Consider the following 15,284-nt stretch of genomic DNA (forward strand, 5'->3'; position numbering starts at 1 on the left):
TCATAATAAGGAGCGAAACAGATTAAAATGAGATAAAACAATAAAATGCGTAAATAAGAAAAATAAGAATCGTCAGAGTTGGCGCTTATGTAAAGTTGGTAGGGAAGCTGTTGTTTATGTATTTTCTTTTTCTTTCTTCCTTTTCTTCTTCCCGTTCCCCTTTTTTTTCTTTATTTTTTTTTATCCTTTTTTTTTCAAGGGAAAGAGAAATCAAGCGGTTCTTCAGTGCGAATGTATAAGTGGATGCGTCCTTTGCAGGTAGTAGGGGGTAGATTCCCCTCTGTGAAGAGTCTTCTATCGGGTTTCGTTCTGCGGACGGGTGCGTAGCTTCTCTGTTTCCATCGCGTGGTTTTTTCAGTTTTAAGTGTAATAGGAGCTGAGTTAACGAGTCCTAAATGGCTCCAAGCAGGTATATGGACCATCCGTATACTGTGTGTAGAGCATAGCCATGCACAATGGTATCCAATATTAGTTTTACTGCTCTTACTGCCAAGTAAATTCCTAAAACTCCAGCGCTTATATTGCCGAAAATTAGGAATCGATCCCAAAATTTCTACCATGCTATTTTTTCAACTGATGCCTCATCTAGGAAGTTTGCAAAAGATCCTCCATCGTGCATAATCGTAGAGTGGCCCATCATTCCTCTGGCCAAGGTGTTTAACATTGCTGGTCTCTCAGCAGGAAACATAATATGAGGTTCAGGAAGTTAGCCCCCCAAAGTGGAAAAAATAAAAAAATAACAAGAGTTCTAGTTGCCCCCCACATAGTTCTGAAGTTCTATGTAAGTTTTATCAATAGTTCTGTTTTTCTACGCACGGATTTTTTTTTCTTTTTTTTGGGGGGCCAACTTCACATTTTTCAATTTTTGCGCCGTAATACAGCCGTAAATATTAGACTAATAAAAAAAGTCATAAGAAAAATTTATAGAACTATTTGGGGGGCCACTCTTAATAGAAATTTTATTTTTCACAAATTTGATAATTGTTGAAGTTTCATATTCGAAAATTTTCTAAGTCCCACAGAGTAAAAAATTCTATTCGGCAATCGACAGTTCTGTCGACAGTTCTGATGGCCCCCGGAAGAGTTCTAACGATAATTATTATAAATCCAAGCGCTGCGAGGCGAAACAAAAAAGTTCTGGGCGATTGAAGTTACGGATCCGAAAATTTTCTAAGTTCCACAGGAGTAAAAATTTTTTCAATAATTGACAATTCTCTCAACAGTTCTGATGGCCCCCCGAAGAGTTCTAACGATAATTATTATAAATCCAAGCGCTGCGAGGCGAAACAAAAAAGTTCTGGGCGATTGAAGTTATGGATCCGAAAATTTTCTAAGTCCCACAGGGATAAAATTTTTTTTCAATAATCGGCAGTTCTATCGACAGTTTTGATGACTTCCTGAAGAGTTCTAACGATAATTATTATAAACCGAAGCGCTGCGAGATCAATCGTCCAGAACTTTTGTTTCGCGGAAGAGTGGGGCGTGACGTGTGAAAGGAGGATCTTACGCTCAGGAGTGAGTCTCTGTGTACAAAACTGCGCGGCGACTCGTATGTTTTATTATTCTCCAGTTTCCACGATTCCTAATGCGCTGCCATTGTTCGGCTACATTAATGTCGTTGATTCTTTCGTACAGCACATTCTTTGCTGCATAAATTAAGTTGAATTACTTCTTTCAGATCAACAATTTTTATATCATACGTTTTTTCAAAATGTATAATATAGAAATTTTACACAGTATACTCACTAACGAAGAATTTAAAACAGTCGACGAAAATGGCAGAGCTTTACAACCTTCAAATCCTGTATATGAAAGGGTTTCTATCGAAATGGAGAAACGAGGATCAAAAATTACAAAAAAGCATGTTTATACTATTGTTAACACAAATCGTAAAATGATGCGTGACTCCATTCTCGCTGCTTTTAGAATAAATCAGAAAAATTCTATATCAGATAGAGACACGACTTGGTCCAGCGATATGGATTTATCGAAAATAAGCACAAATAATGCTAAACAGACGTTGAGATTGATAATATCAAGCGATCAGTGGAAAAAAATCACACCAAAGCGAGTAAAGTATGGTGATTGATCATACAGCATTCTGAAACCAGGTACGTGGACTGATATATTCGCAAAAAAGATATGGGAGCAACACAAAATTACTTGTGCGTTCTCATTTAAACGTGCGAAAGTTTTCGAAAATTTTGATGCTAAATGCTATTGCACGTTCGTGGCGAAGTGCAAAGAGTGTGGAACTGTTTTGAAAGGTTCGGCTTATAAAAAACCAGCAAAAGATGCCGACATACTGTTCTTTTGTACTATCACTGGGAGCTTTGCGACCACACAACACAAGAAGAAAAGATATCTGGCTGGTCAACGGCGTCGAGAAGTCGCTAGTGAATTGTTAGATTGTCGAAAAAGCGCTACCTCATGGCGTTACAACGAAAGTAAGCGTCTAATGAAGTTTGGTGATAAGGTTCCTCCCACCATTTATAGCAGCGCTGTTTTAAGAAAAGCTAAAGAAGAAGAGAGTTACAAACGATTAGCTTTATCTAAAAATGAAGATCCAATCAATAATTTACAAAGAGCAAAATACTCGATTTTGCCCAAAGTAATTCATGAGATTGGCCTCGACAGTTTCTTTGTACAATATTGGTCGGAAGAGCAAAAGCTACTATACAAAGTTACGATAAAAAAAGATCCGACTTCATATTTAACTTTTGATGCAATCGGAAGTATATGCCATAAATTAACACTTCCTAACGGTCAGAAATCACCTCATATATTTCTGTATCAAGGAGTTTGCGTTACAAGAAATGAAAGCTTCCCGGCATTTCAAATGCTATCAGTGAGACAGGATGCAGTCATGATCACAGCATTTTTATCGAATCTTTTGCGAGAAGGTTTTCCACCACCACAATTGATTGTCTGTGATTTCAGCCGAGCTCTACTAATCGGCATCGCTCGATCGTTTGCTGGTTGCAGACATCTTTTCAATTATATGCAAGCATGTTACGATGTTGCTATCCTGCGCCGAAATCATGATCTACCTTTGTGTTATATTCGTCTAGATGTCAGTCACTTGATCGCAATGGTGTCTCGATGGCGTTGTTTGAAAGGTAGAGCAATGAAAATTCGCCAGTTTTATATTCGGTGCATTGGGCAAGCATATCAAATGCAAACATTCGAGGAGGTCGAGTCTTTCTTGAAATCGGTACTAGTTGTCGCTTTAAGTGAAACAACAGGTCAAATGGAGAATGGAATTTCAGTTGCATCTGAAAGTCACTTGCAAAAAGCAAATCAAATGATAAGAGATCAAACTGATAACGATATTGAAAACGATGATGATAATGAACCAATAGAATTTGATCGTCCCACTGACGATGATATCGAAAATAATAAAACAGATAATTGGGTCAAGTGGAGTCACCAATTATATCGAGAAGCCGAGGAAGTTGCTATTGCATCAAAAAACGGTCTGGTTGTTAACGCATTTTACAACCTTCAAGCAGTGAAGTCAGTGAGAGAACTGATCGCATATGCTCCAATTTGGACGGGGATTCTGTCTCCATATTTCAAACGCCACGTTGTTATTGCGACATCATTTTCTGTGGAGGCAGAATTCGCCCATATTAAAAATCGTGAGTTTAAAGGTGAACTTCCAATGAGTCGACAAGTTCGTACTTAGGCATATTGAATACATCAAAGGAAAGTTAACCCTAACAGCCAGTGAAACTGTTATTAATGAGCCTATTATTGAACGAAACGATGACAAAACCGAAAATAGTCATTGGAATGAAATTGAAAATTGGCGTGGTTTGGGAATAATTAAAAAAAATGCGAATTACCCGAATTCATGAATATAACTGAAAACAATTTAATGATACAAACAGATGATTCTCTTCGATCTATTGAAAGCAATGATATTTTACTGAGCTCGACTCTAACTACGTCGATTGATAGCAATCAGAGTTGCGAAAATAATACAAAACAAACGAATTCAACATATGGAACGGAAAATACTCTCAATGCGACCGATGAAGAAAAGAGCTTAACAAATAACGAGACGAAAAACTCGACAAGTGACATCGATTTTTCCGAAGTTTATCCTTCCAATGAGGACAGATCTAAAGATTATCTAATCATCGAAAAAGCAATGACAATTAAACAAAAAACAGACAATCAAATTAATAATAAAATTAATGAAGATAGCATCGACAAATCTTATACTAATGTTACGAAGAAACCGATCACTTCAAATAAACGGCGGAAACCAAATTATTTAGACAAATGCCCTGACTGGGATTTCGTGAAATCAAACCAGAGTTTTGGTGTGCCACTCATGCGAAATGGATGTGTGACTGGAATGGTATCTTTTAATAAAAAGGCGTTGCTCGTACGAAATACTTGTGCATTCGATTCTTTACTACATGTTATGATGAGTGCAATCGCCATGAGTGAATCATATAAGTCACAAATCGAAAATTCACAGGTAAAGATAATAAAACTAGCCATAGAAATGGTGAAATGTGGTAAATTAAAGAAAACGAATTACGTTGATAGAGCTGCTATTTTATCCGCAGTAAATTTGTTCAAAATCACACCACATACTCGACACATTGATATGCTGGACTCTAACTGTAACGTCGCTCATCTTTTAGAATATCTGCTTCGAGACTTACCGAGTGTTACGCGATTAGTAAAGTGTGATAAACGCTGTAAGCATGATATTCAAAAACAGCCGTTCTTAAGTATCAATGTTGACTTTATTTTCGATTTTGGATTTGAGAAAATCGAAAGTGCAATCAATGATAATACCATGTCACCACATGTAACCTGTAGGACATGCAAAAACAAGGCCACAATTGACACAGTATACGGGCCACATATATTCATAGACACGACAATCTTGACTGATTCAAACTACGTAACAAAAAATACTATGCATCAACAGTATACTTTAAACTCAGTGCCGCGCATAATTCTGATACAGAAAAAAAAGTTCAGTTTGATTGGTGTTATATCCTATGAATCCAAAACATCTTTGCATGATGGCCATTACATTGCTTTTGTTGTTGCAGGTATACAATGGTACATGTATGATGGTTTATTGACTGCACGAAAAGTTTGTGACTCAACACAACATGTTACCCCTCACGTAATAATGTACAAACGAGAGGAATAATAAAAAACCATGGATTTTCGCTGTTGTTTGGCAAACGTGAGAACATAACGAAGTTCGTCCGTCTAAGTACATATATAACTATATACATATATAACAAAATTTAAAACAAAGTTGAATACTTAACAAAAACAAAAAAAAATTTAAACAATAAAAATTAAAAAAAAATTTTTTAATGTAGTAAGTAGAAATAAAAAAAAATAGATATAATTTGGGACCAAAAACGTTTTTCATTATATTTTTATCAGCAAAAAAACAAAATAATTTAAAAAAAGCACAAAAAAACAAAAAATAAAAAAACAAAAACCAAAAAAAAAAAATAAAACAAATGGAGCTACAAAACTTTCTACGTCCTCGTCGTTAGCTCCGGGTAACGCTGAAGGGAAGTTATAGAATTCGGGAAACTTCATTTTTTTTTTCATTATTTATATATTTCATGATCAAATTCCATAGGCTTCTTTGTTTCGCCTCGCAGCGCTTAGAATGTTAACAATTATCGTTAGAACTCTTCGGGGGACATTCAGAACTCTTGAGAGAACTGCCGATTATTGAAAAAAAATTTTACCCCTGTGGAACTTAGAAAATTTTCGGATCCGTAACTTCAATCGCCCAGAACTTTTTTGTTTCGCCTCGCAGCGCTTGGATTTATAATAATTATCGTTAGAACTCTTCCGGGGGCTATCAGAACTGTCGACAGAACTGTCGATTGCCGAATAGAATTTTTTACTCTGTGGGACTTAGAAAATTTTCGAATATGAAACTTCAACAATTATCAAATTTGTGAAAAATAAAATTTCTATTAAGAGTTCCAGTGACCCCCCAAATAGTTCTATAAATTTTTCTTATGACTTTTTTTTATTAGTCTAATATTTACGGCTGTATTACGGCGCAAAAATTGAAAAATGTGAAGTTGGCCCCCCAAAAAAAAGAAAAAAAAATCCGTGCGTAGAAAAACAGAACTATTGATAAAACTTACATAGAACTTCAGAACTATGTGGGGGGCAACTAGAACTCTTGTTATTTTTTTATTTTTTCCACTTTGGGGGGCTAACTTCCTGAACCCTTTTTTCATCTTTATTTAAAATAAATCACATGATTCTATAAAATTATTAGCCAAATTTATTGATGACAAATGCAAACTATAATATAAAGTAGAAAAATAAGAAATTAATTAAGAAAATTGATTAAATTACAATATTTTTATATAAAATAAATTAGTGTCCACTCAATTTTGTCCGTGACTGATTGTGTTCTGTTTTCTCGCGTCACAGGCAATTGATCATAGCATTCTTCGGTGTGTGCTACTCTTACTTCGACAGGCACACATTTTACTATGTGTATTACTTCGCCAGCCAGTAAGGCCATGTATCCTGGTCCCTTCATGAAGTGATAAGCGAAGACATCCGGTGATTGAGTGGCTATGGCTAATGAATTGTGTAATATTTTCTGTTCGAGCTGACATTGTTGCAGTAAAATATTCTTATATAGTTCACTAAATTGAGTCCGCACATGTTTCTCTACATATACAAATTTAGAATTCATATAGGTGAAGATGTCCAAATTAGTTATGCGTGATTCTTTTTTAAAAATTGCTACGCCTGGTGAAGTTTCGAAAATTACTAATTTTAGATGTTCCGTGTGGAAAAGAGTGTATCCACAAGTCGAATAGGAGTCTCTGCTTGCCAATGCAAAAACTGTGTCTTTTGTAGTCATGGAATAAACAATTTGCTGTTGTTTATTGACGACGTCTATTATTCTGTGTGCATATCCTTCATATAATACTCCATAAGTGCCGAACCTGCAGGTATCCGTGGGCATGGATGCCCAGTAGGTATCCCCACCCTCAATGTCGGTGCAATGTGTTGCGCTCAACGCACAGGTCACTGCAGATCTCAGTTGGACTCGGTTCGTGTTTATCTTCACGTCAGCTATATAATCCTGTAGTGTAATTTTTATGGTTGCGAGTACCACGGCTTTTTCCCATGTGCCAAATGGATCGCTATATGTTGTTTCGGAACAGATGCCATCATTGTTCACGTGTCCGGCCAGTGTTACCGGTCGTGTTGCAGTTTGATTGGATTTCAATCCTGTTATTCGAGTGTTGCCGATTTCGTAAGTACCATACATATGCATTCGTTGGCAGGCGTCTCTTGATACTTCTTCTATATACGCGTGCTTTCCGTTGTACACGTCCATGGAGTGAGAGAACATTCCGCATCTCCTGATTAATCTGTCTATTTCTATTTTGCATTGTATAACTCTCGCGGAGGTAAATTCGTTAATTTGTAGCAATTGTATATAAATCTTCTGAGCTGCTACTTCTGGCTGTGGTATATCACATTCCTCTATCCCCAGTAATGATAGAGTCGTAATGTTCGTCGATGCAGATCCGCAGTCATATCCTATTATGCCTTTAGTGCCGCGTAACCAAAAATTTAGCACGGCGATTATTAAAAATCCTCGGAGATCCATCTGAAATTTAGCACGTCTAAGGTATATTAATATAGCGCACCTTTAATTGTCAAACTTGTTGTTATTATTATTACTTATTTCCTTATTTGCTAACCAATTTATTATTTATTTATTTATTTTTTTTTTTTTTTATTTGTTGTTGTGTAAAATATATTTATATATATTTTTTATAGTTACTTATTTTAATTAATAAAGTTACTTAATTATTAGGAGTTGGTTTGATGTATGATATTCGTAGGCGATTAGGGTGTACAACGCGACTGTTCTTTTTTATTTTAATTCTTACGTTATTTCTATTCAATATTTCTAAGATCTCATGGGATCCTGTGTATTGATCTCCAAATTTGCCAGGTTTAGGGCCTTTTAATAAAAAGACTTGATCACCAAGTTTAAATGTTTGTGGATTTATCTTTTTATTTTAGTGTCTTTTCGATTTAATTTTTGCTTCGACAACGTTTTCTCGGGCATTTTTCTGAATTGCGTGGAGTTGACTAACTAAATTTACAAGATATTCGTTGTAAGTTGCTAATTTATCGCCAGGTGCTAGAAGTTTATTTGACGGAATTCGTGCTATTTTACCGAGGATTAATTCGTAAGGCGTGTGTTTAGTTGCTTTATGTACACTAGTGTTATAATTATACATCGCGAGACTTATCCATCTATCCCACTGTTTTTGTTCTCTTGCATATTGCTTTAAATATTCTTTTAATGCGTGATGTGATCTTTCTAATGAGCCGTTTGATTGAGGATGAAATGCGGTTGTATGGAATTTACGAATTTTAAATATTTTAGCTACCTTTTTCATTAAGTCACTGATAAAATTTCTACCTTGGTCTGTTAAAATTGCCTTCGAAGAACCGAATACACAAATAAATCGATCGACGAAAACTTCGGCTACCGTTTCGGCAGTTTGGTCGGATAACGGTATTCCCATGCTGAATTTAGTAAGTTGGTCTTGTAGAGTTAAGATATATTCATTGCCACGTTCGGTTTTAGGCAAAGGTCCTACGATATCTATGGCGACCTTATCGAAAGATGATCCGGGTGTATCGGTAATCACCATAGGTTGTTTGGTTTTTACGCGAACTAGTTTCTTTAATTGACAATGTAAACATTGTTGGATAAAACGCTGTACATCTATTTTTAGATTTTCCCAGTAATAATTATGTTTGATTCTATTATACGTTTTAGTTACTCCTCGATGTCCCCCAGTGGGTAAACAGTGCGTTTCTCCTATTATTATTATCGTAGATCTCTAGGTGGATATTTAACTAATCCATTGCAAATAATTAATTTAATTGGTGCGTCAATGAATATTAATTGTAGATGATTTTTGACATTGTTCCACGGTACATTGTTAATGAAATTTGTTTTAGCAATACTAAATGTTTCAATTTTCAACAGTTTCTTTTAAGTTATTTAAAGCGGTTATGATTCGAGATAAAGTTAATGTTGGGCCTTCTCGTTGTTCTTCGCTTATCGGCAATATTATATGATAATAATTTTTTACTTTAATGGTTTTAGGTTGGTTTAACGTAAGATTATTTAAATTTGGAAGTTTGTTTCGTTCGAATAACTTTTGCGAACCGGAATCTAAAGGTTTACCGTTTGTATCAACAAAATATGCTATATTGTCTTTACGTAAGAATAATAGATCGTGAGATTCAATTATATTATTTTTCATTATTTGCTGATTATTAATAGTGGGTTTACTATAATTTCTGATATTGATCTCTTGATTATTGTCTATATCTTCTTGTTCTTCGTCCTCATCACTGTTTTCTTTGTCAGGCGGATCATTTCTATCGTCTAACGATATAATGTTATCGTCTATTTGCTCTTTTATTAAATCGTCTTGATCGGTAATTCGACGTCGTGCTGTCCGACTTCTTGTTAGTATTTTATCACGTGTAGGTGGACTGTGAATTAATGCTCTCTTTATTATTTGTTGATTTGATTCATCTAATTCTTCTTGGGTAAATGGTATCGCGTCTGTATTATTTTTAATTACATTTTCATTTTCTTCGGTGTCGGAAAAATGTAATTCGTAATTTTCTTCCTTGCTATCAGAAAGATGCGATTTGTAATTATCATTTTCTTCAGTGTCAGAAAGGCGTAGTTCGTAATTATCATCTTCCTCTGATGAATCGGAGAGATACAATTTATAATTATCTTCTTCTTCGTCAAATTCTCTTTGCGTTTTTAAGGTTGTTTTAGCATCTTTGGAAATTTTTCATTTCCGTCAGCCTTTTCTAACTGGTTTACAATCGACTTCTTCAAGGTTTATAGGATTTCGTGATAATGCATCTGCGTTTACATTCATTTTACCTGCTTTATATTCCACTTCATAATCGTATTCCGCTAATTTTAGTCTCCATCGTAATATTCTCATATTTGCATCTTGAGCATTCTTAAACCACATTAAAGGCTTGTGATCGGTTACCAGTGTGAATTTTCGTCCGTATAAGTATGGTCGAAAATGTTTAACGCAGCAAACTATTGCTAATGCTTTCTTTTCGTATGTATCGTATTTCAGTTCGTTATCTGTTAAAGTACGAGATGCATAGGCCACTGGACGATCCTTATTTATTTCTCCTTGCGATAATATTCCTCCTACTGCTATCCCAGAAGCATCCGTTGTTAAAATAAATGGTTTTGAAAAATCAGGATATTGCAATACGGGCTCTTTACATAATAATTGTTTTAATATTTCGAAAGATTCTTCTTGAGTAATCGTCCATTCGAATCGTGTTTTAACAAATTAGTTAATGGTTTTGCCAATTTTGAAAAATTCGGTATAAATCGTCTATAATATCCGGCGAGTCCTAAAAATTGTTTAATGTTTTTTGGTGTTTTGGGCCTAGGAAATAATTTTACTGCTTCTAATTTCTTAGGATCAGGTTTAACTCCATTTTTACTAATTATATGCCCTAGATAAGTTATTTCCGTTTTTAAGAATTCACATTTGTCCGGTTGTAATTTTAAATTGGCCTTTCGAAGCCTTTTAATTAATAAATTGTATTTCCTTTCGTGTTCTTCCAGTGAGGCGTAGATAACGATGTCGTCCATATAAACAAATAATTCCTGGCCTTGTAGTCCTGATAATACTAGATCCATTAAACGTTGAAAAGTAGCGGGTGCATTTTTTAATCCAAAAGGCATTCTATCGAATTCATAATGTCCAAAAGGAGTGGTGAAAGCAGTTTTATGGTCATCTGCAGGATCCATTTTTATTTGATGAAATCCGGAAGCTAAATCACATACGGAGAAGTATTGCGCTTCTCCTAATTGATCAAGAATATTGACAATATTCGGTAATGGATAAGCATCTCCGATTGTTTTATCGTTTAAAGCTCGGAAATCTAAAACCATTCTCCAGCGTTTATTTCCTTTCGAATCTTCCTTCTTGGGTACTATCCATATGGGTGTATTATACGGTGAGTGCGAAGGTTTAACTATACCTCCTGTCAGCAGTTCTTTTACTTGTCTATTTATCTCTTCCTTATGAGATTGCGGAAATCTATATTGCCTCGTGTTTATCGGTCGATCATCCGTTGTTGAAATTTGATGTTGTAATATTTGAGTGGCAGTTAATTTTTCTCTAGTTATGTGAAATCGGTCTTGACTCTGTGTAATAAGCCTTATTATGCCTTCTTTTTCTCGTGCGTTTAAGTGTTCCAAACGTAGTAGGTCGATGATTTCTGTAAGACGATCCTTTCCAGATTTTTCTGCTACTACTAGACACTTGCTACGGACTGGAGTGTTGACAGCGTCTTGATTTGGATTTTCACACGGAGTTAACTTCTCCATGCAATTTTTTACTAATTTTTTCACATTTTCATGTTTATGTTTAGATTTCCTCCTGCGCATAAATTTATCTATCATTTCCTGAGTCCTAATTTTCGATAACGCCAAAATTTTCGAAGATGGTTTATTTTTACTCTTAATACTGTCATTAATCGTTATTTTTAGATTAAAATGTTGGATTTTATCCAGTAGCTCTTCAATTGTTACATATGTATCCTGATTTTCTTTTCCATTATTTTTCGAGAGTGATCCGACCTTTGGAAATTTTATATTTTTTAGGGAGGATAGAAAACTTCTCCCTTTTAAATTTTTAAAAGAAGATTGTGTCGAATTGCGTGGCGAGGTTTGGTAACTTCCCTCTCCGGGAATGATTTGATGATTCGGGAAAGTACGGAAACTTCTCCCTTCAAAGGATATAGAATCACTCATTTCTTTTGACGAGATTTGACGGCTTTCTTCCCCGTTTTTAGAATTGTTCAATAATTTTGGAGGGGCTTGACAACTTCCCTCTCTACCTTCAGGATCATACTTATTTTCAGCGTTATTTTTAATTTTATCCTTATCTTCGATTTTATCTTTATTTTTAATTTTTTTTTTAATTTTATTATTTGACACGTTATCATTTTTGTTCACTTTGATCTTACAAGGAAAGGGACCCAAATGTCCCTCTCCGATTTTGACAAGCTTTAAATATGTTGTAAAGTAGCTCAAAATAAGAGACACGTATTTTTTTTTATGTGCTTTCTCGCACGTTTAGGGTTGAAACAACCCCTACAAGCTAAAACGGTTTTTTTGGTTTTGACTGAATATCGTCAAAACTGTAAGAGATATCAAAAAATGTTTCGAATAAAAGTTGCATGGTCTTTTATGAGCTTTATAACCGCGTAGCTCAAATTTTAAAAAATTTTATATTTTTTAATTTACCCTCACCCCTTCTTATTATTTTTACGAATTTCAAAATTTTTGTTATGACAAAAGTTATAGCATTTTTTACGCTGAATACAACCATATATGATTTTATTATGTTTCGAAATCGCATCTTTCGGAAATGAGTTGTCAATGTCGCACTATATGCGTCGCGCTGCGATATATGCATATATATGCATAACGCATCGTTTGTGCCGCTTGTGTAATCGATGTTTGTCGCGCATGTGTAATTGATAAGATGAATAAAATTAGAAATAAAGATTAGCATGTTATGAAGTATTCGGAAAAATGTTCTGATCAAAGAACAAAGTTCACTAAAGTTGTGACCAAGGCATCTCCTCTATATTACACTTTTATAGTTATACTAGAACAATACAAGCGCGCGCTGCGCCCGTGCACTTATTATAATAATTTAATAATTATAAAATTTAAATATTTTAATAAAATTTTTTAAATTTTAAATAACCGTCAAAATAATCTTTGCTCTTAAACTATCAAACTGTCAGAATAATCGAGATAACCAATCAGCGTCGCGGATAAGCGTTAACAATACTTTCGATACATTCGAGTATCGATCTTTTATGCCTTTTTTAAGAGTGGATTATATCGAAAGAGAAATAAATAAATAAAAATCTTACAATTAAAATGCAATTTATTGTTTTTCAATGGTAATGTAAAAAATTCCAATTAATTTCAGGTTTTTCTATTAATCAATACTAGAAACATTTGTTTGTTTATTATTTTATTTCTTTTATAATATTATATGTCGAAACAATTACAACTTTACCTTCAACAATAACATACTACATATATATTGAATATAATACATATATTAACATATATTAAAAACAGATGAATTTATGGAACAAACGTATCACAAAGGTGATGTTCGTGAAAAAAGTGATTTATACAAAGTGACTTTTTGCACCATGCGCAAGTAATTATTGCAGATGCGCCACAAATATTGCATGTTGGTTTTGACTGTTTATGGAAACAAAATTCCACTGGTGTTTCGAATTTTTCGGACTTATTTATTACGTACCCACTTTTATACCATGCGTATTTCAATAAATTTCTGAATCTTGGCGATGAAAATTGATTATGAGTCAATGACTGTAATTTTAAAATGGTGTTTCTTGCATGCAGATTGACTTCCAGACCTAAAAGCATTACAGTATCAGAAAAGTGTCTAATAAAATTCTTCCACAAACGAAAACCATATACATCCAATGGTTGTATTTTTCCTGTTGTTCCAGCTGGTATAGTCAACAAAATAATCTATCTTCTGTAGATTCTGGTTTAGATTCTTGAATAATATTTGGACAATGACCAAAGTTTAGTCCATGAATCTAGTAGTAAAACAGATTTTGGACCTACATTTGGAAAAAATACGTCTTGCAACCAAATTTTAAAATGATGCACTGTTAATTTTCCGGATTTCGAAGCCGTAACAAAAATATTAGGTACCTTAAACATTGTTTCTTGCACTCTGGGACCAAATGTTCCACTAACTTCTTTCAGTACAATAAAAAGAGGCGATAATAATCTACCATCGGCTGAAACAGTAGGTTGTATAGTATAGCTATGCGTAGTTGCCGATACGGATTGTACTGCAGATTCAATCTTTTTTGTTCCTTTATATACCAATGTACGACCGGCATGAAGTTCTAATTGGAATCCGTTTTGATCACTGTTGTAAATATTTTCAACTCCATATTCTATTATTTGATTTTTAACGTTTTCAATAAATGTGTTACATTTTTCTTCAAAATCGACGTTAGACATTATAGATGTTTTTCTTATAAATTTTGTTATTTTACGAGATACAATATTATGTATTATTTTAAATTTTCGTATCCATCGCGATAAAGCTGTAAATTCTGGTACATTTAAATTTTCCTGTGCCCGAATAGCCCATCGAGCTAAATCAGCGTCGTGAACAATAATTCTATTTTCAAGAGCTGTATGAAAATTATTTAATGTATATTCCGAAATTTGTTTTAATTTTTCAAATCTACTGCCACCTTGATTCACTTGAATTTCCCATCGTCGTAATTGACGTAATGAATATACTTTCCGAAATCTTTGTTTTACTCCTTCTAATGTTCTTGGCCTTGTTGTACTGCTTTTCCAAAATTCGACTGCATTTTTTTTATATTCATACGGAATACGTCCATCTGTAGTACATATAACTTTAGGATTTGCGTCCATAGCTCACCTTCTTCCTCTTTATCTCCTAGTTCGAATTGCTCTGCTGTTGGAATATCGTTATCGTTTTCATAATCTAAAGATTCTTCTACTTCCATTTTGTATCTCTTATCGCGCATTTCTTTCAGCATAGATTCTATTTTATGTGCCATTTCTCGTTCTTCAGATGTTATCGGACTTGTTGATAGATTAAGGGCCGAAAAAGTTACGTATACTAACATTATTACGTTAAATGGATTTAATTGAACCATTCTGAAAATAATAACAATTAAATATTTCTCCTTATTTGTGTACAAAAAAATAATATCTACTTTATAGTGAATTTGCTGTTCTTTTTTTGATGCTGTTTTGTATATTGTTTTTTCGTAATCACTAACAAGCGCACAACTTTAAAGCGTAATATGCACTGACGGGATATGACAACACGCTGCGCTATAAATGCACTCGAAATGCGACTATAAAAGTGTAAAATAGAGGGGATGTTTTGGCAACAACTTTAGTGAACTTTGTTCTTTGATCAAAACATTTTTCCGAATGTTTCATAACATGCTAATCTTTATTTCTAATTTTATTTGTCTTATCAATTACACATGCACGACAAACATCAATTACACAAGCGGCACAAACGATGCGTTATGCATATATATGCATATATCGCAGCGCGACGCATATAGTGCGACATTGACAG

The sequence above is a fragment of the Linepithema humile genome, chromosome 6, assembly GCF_040581485.1.
Source record: "Linepithema humile isolate Giens D197 chromosome 6, Lhum_UNIL_v1.0, whole genome shotgun sequence".
NCBI classification, from domain to species: Eukaryota; Metazoa; Arthropoda; class Insecta; order Hymenoptera; family Formicidae; genus Linepithema; species Linepithema humile.